At 32.4% G+C, this 4,173-nt stretch overlaps 1 long non-coding RNA gene across 1 annotated transcript; it reads right to left on the reverse strand.

Annotated features, from left to right (window-relative positions):
- Positions 1 to 436: 436 nt before the first annotated feature.
- Positions 437 to 3,679, reverse strand: LOC142356078 (uncharacterized). Its single transcript, XR_012761358.1, has 3 exons — positions 3,550 to 3,679; positions 2,927 to 3,167; positions 437 to 599 (listed from the first exon to the last, which is right to left on the reverse strand). It is a non-coding gene; the product is annotated as an uncharacterized LOC142356078 (long non-coding RNA).
- Positions 3,680 to 4,173: the final 494 nt, after the last annotated feature.

Consider the following 4,173-nt stretch of genomic DNA (forward strand, 5'->3'; position numbering starts at 1 on the left):
CTGTGTGTGTTTGTTTGTGTGCGTGTGTGTGCTTTGCGTGTATCCAGCTGAAATTTGCTTCTTTTTCGATTTTTGATCGTTGGATTCAAATAACATTTGCTGCATTGATTTCTACATTATGCTCCACTGACAGTGGAGCAACATTGAAAACTCAAATTTCACTATGATTGCTCCTCGAGAAAATGAATGCCGGTGAAAATTTATTGCGAGAACATAAGCTAAGGCAACTCATGTCTTGGTTCAAAAAATAAGGGTTTCAATTGTCTTGGTAGGATGAACCAAGTTTTCATTCACTAGGTAACTCATTCAGGACTTCTAAAAAAGATCTCTTGCTATTTGTGTAATTGTATTAAAATTCAACTGAGCATTCAAACTTAGCCAGCTAATAAATAATCTCGAGGTAAATCCATTATGAATTTCAACAACCTACTTCGAAAAAGATTCCTATTTTTTCGGGTTGCCTCATTTTCGTCGGTAAGAGTTCCGTCTGAACTCAAAGGTGCTTCTTTGGTTCGTCTCCATCTTGTCCAAAATCCAGCCTCGCTGTCTCTGGAAAGACCTTTCCCAATTGCCCAGGACAGCAAAGCAGAAAGTTCGTTCTGAAAATCACTCTAAAAAATTATGAGGAAAAAAGATGAAGTTACGTTTTCTTCGGGTATGAAAATTCTTTACGGCATTATCAAGGCTTTACGGATTAAATTAATAAGCAGTAATTCCATAAAATCAAAACTTCGTTTTTTTAGATTAGCAAAATCTAATAACCTTAGATTGATTGTACAGCTCAACAAGAGATGCAATGTACTTTTTAATTTTTTGTTCGCTTTCCGTACATCCATAATTTTTGTCAATATGATGGTGCTATTTGTTTGAAATTCTTTTTTATTTATTCATTTACTAGGGATTGGTTTTCTGTTCAGAATTGGAGAGAGATTAATCTTTTAGAGCCTCTCAATCTTCAATTATAATATTTATAGATTTTTTTATTCAAGGAATTGGTTTTGCTTGTCTTTTTGATTGATTTAACACCAAGTCATGCTCTGGTTTTACGGCAGCACTTTTGTCGTTATCAGCCTCTACAATCTTGCATAATCCTAACCTATCGTCAAAGTTGCAAAAATTTTGCAAACCGATTTACAAACTTTGTAAATAGCGTTTCATCATTTAAATTTTTATCAAACAAATTCAAATTTTTTCCTAGATTTAAACAATTTTCGCAATGCTTAACATAATTTTCAAGAATTTTTACAATTTTACTGATTTTTGTGTTCCACTTATTTGAAATTTTTGCATTATTTAGCAAACGTTCTATAAATTTGCTATGGATTTTCCAACCAATAAATTTCCGACAATTTTTTAAAATGTTTCAAATCTCAAGTAATGACCTCCTGATTTTGAAAAAAAAACACCAGAGCATCAAAAGATATTTGTGTAGACCTATTTTGCGCATCAACAGTATTTTTTTTAGAAAAAACACAGCCGTAGAGCTGAAATCATTGATCTATGAAATCAAGACAACTTTATCCGACCGTATTGTACAGAAATTGTTTTATTGTATTGTTAAAAAAATGAAGTGTTTAAGAAAAAATTGAAAAAAACTAAAAAAGTAACTGCAACTGGAAACCCAATTTCAGTTTCTTTTCGCGTTTTTTTTTTTAAATTTTGAACAACAGACCAACTCTAACTGCTGTAATTGTGACTTCAGCCAAACCTTTTCAATGATTTTTTAGGAAAAAAACTGTTTTAGAATGAGCATACAAAACGAAATTGAAATATTTCAAATTTAAGCTGGTAGAAAAGTTGTTCTATATAGCTTTTCAGGCTATTTTGTTGAATCTTTCCATAAAAATCAGATTTATTTTTATATGATTAGAAGAGTTGTATGATTCAGCAAAAATTCTGTTAAAAAAATTACCAGCTTACAAGTTTAAAGCGGTCATTTTAGCGTTTATATCAAGCTTAAGTAGCCTCGCAAATTAAGAAGAACTGCTGTCTTGAAAACTTTGGGCAAATTTCGCAAAAACCTGAAAGATAGCAATTTTCCGAGAAACTCATTCGCGTTGCCTTTTTCATAAAGAACCGTTTGAAGATATCCTTTAAGTCACGAAATTTTTTTCAGTGGATGCGTTTCATAATAATAACGCAATAAATCTCAAACGAAACATCAAAGAGCATCAGCCTCAAATTTTTGGTAAATACACAAGCAAATAATTTTTTGCTGTACCCGGCATGCTTCTATAATTTAATTATAAAATTACACAATTGAAAAACTAATTAAGCAGCATTTATTTCTACTTCTTCGACTAAAGTTTCACTATCTTTTTAGTCTGATTTTTACTAAAGCATATTGACTCATGGAAACATAATCTTTTTTTCGCAGAAACTAATGTATTCTGCAAAAAAAGATTATTTTTTTGTAAACACAAGCTTGGAGATAGATGTAAACACAAGCTTGGAGATAGATTTCACATAGTTCATTTTAATTTTTCTCGCTACGGGATTTGTAAAGTTTCGACGCTTAGGTAAAGCAACCAAGAGTCTTTTCACTATTTTTCTTCTTGTTAGATAGAACAATTAAAATATTAATTTATTTCCTGAAAAATAATCGATTCTATCATAACTTTACGACCAAAATTTTCAGGTGGTTGCTCGAAGTTGAAAAAGAACCAATCGTCATTTATGTTGTTTACATAGATAAGCAAATTTTCAGCGTTATTGTTACCGTAGATATTTCATTTCGCCAATTTAGTATCCGACAAGTCGAAGAGTCGTCTCTTAGATGTTATTATCCTTTAAATGAAGGGACTTGAACCTCTGTATTAAAAGGTAAGAAAGGTCAAATGTGAGATTGTGTAATTTTGAGAATGTGTGTATATTGTGAGATTGTGTATATTGGAAAAGTGTGCAGTCAAATCTGATGGATAATTACTTTTGATTGGACAAATGGAAGCACCATCGAAATATCTCGGCACAAGTTTTCCGCAACATCGGCACTAACAAGTCCCTTTCCCAAATTGACCGTTGAGAAGCAAGCTGGCAAAGACATTCCATCCAAATATTCGGCTCCAAATGCTTTACATATCATTTGAAAGATACCTTGCCCTTCTGTCCATGTTAGAACTGTAACTGCCACTGCGAGCAAATATTTTCTTGTGGTCAGCGTCATCTGCCTTAAAAACAAGTACAAAATTTTGTTATCTTCTCTTATTAATGAGAGAATCCATAGATTTGATTAGATAGAAAGAAAAGCTTCAATTTGTCCAGACAACTCTCCTAAATAAAACTCTAACAAATATCTCTTCAAATCAATAATTTTAGAATTTTCATTTTAATTTTTAAAAAAACTTTTTCCTATTTTGGGTTTCATCGTCGTACTATAGATTGAGTTCAGTCGCCTGAAAATTGACATATACTGACACGCAAGATGAAAAGGTTTAAACAAATCAAAAATCATGTGTTGCAACTCTAAATGAAATAAAATACCTTCTAGAAACAGATTACACATGAAAAATTGTTTAGAGACATTCAGTTTTACATTTTAATCCAACTTACCCTGAATCCGCTGATAAAACTTTGTGAGAGAGAGAGAGAGAAAAGAGCTATCAATCTCGCTTGAAATCTAAACTCAAAAATATTAAACTTAGGAAAAATATTTGAAGGCGACAAATGTTGCTATCTACAGAGAATGCTAGCTGGAAGTTGCCACAGATGCGTCGCCATGGTTTGCACGTCCAGTTGTTACGTCCATACAGCCAGACAAGCTCATACCCAAACATTTTCATTTTTCTGCCACGATTTTTGATTGACATGGAAAATTATAACAAAATCCAGGTTCAAGCCTTCATTATCACTAAGATCATGCAGTAACCGTCGACTGTTTTCTTTGGCACCTCTGAGAAAAAATATTGACACTAACAGTGATCACTACGGACAACAATCTGTCTTTTTTGCTAGAATGATATGCAAAAAATTTTTTAGCGCTGCTGATCTTTGTTAAACCAAACAATTTTTTTTAAAAAACATGAAAAATTAAGTTGGTCATTTTTTATTTCGAAGCCCTAGTCGAGAACAAAAGTTTATCTTGCAATATCTTGCAAGACGGAGTTAATCTTGCAAGATCTTGCCAAAAAATTTAATCTTGCTAGATCTTGCAAGACGGAGTTAACCGTGCAAGAT

This window comes from Convolutriloba macropyga, unplaced genomic scaffold (assembly GCF_964194025.1).
Source record: "Convolutriloba macropyga unplaced genomic scaffold, txConMacr16.3 SCAFFOLD_2035, whole genome shotgun sequence".
Taxonomy (NCBI): Eukaryota; Metazoa; Xenacoelomorpha; order Acoela; family Convolutidae; genus Convolutriloba; species Convolutriloba macropyga.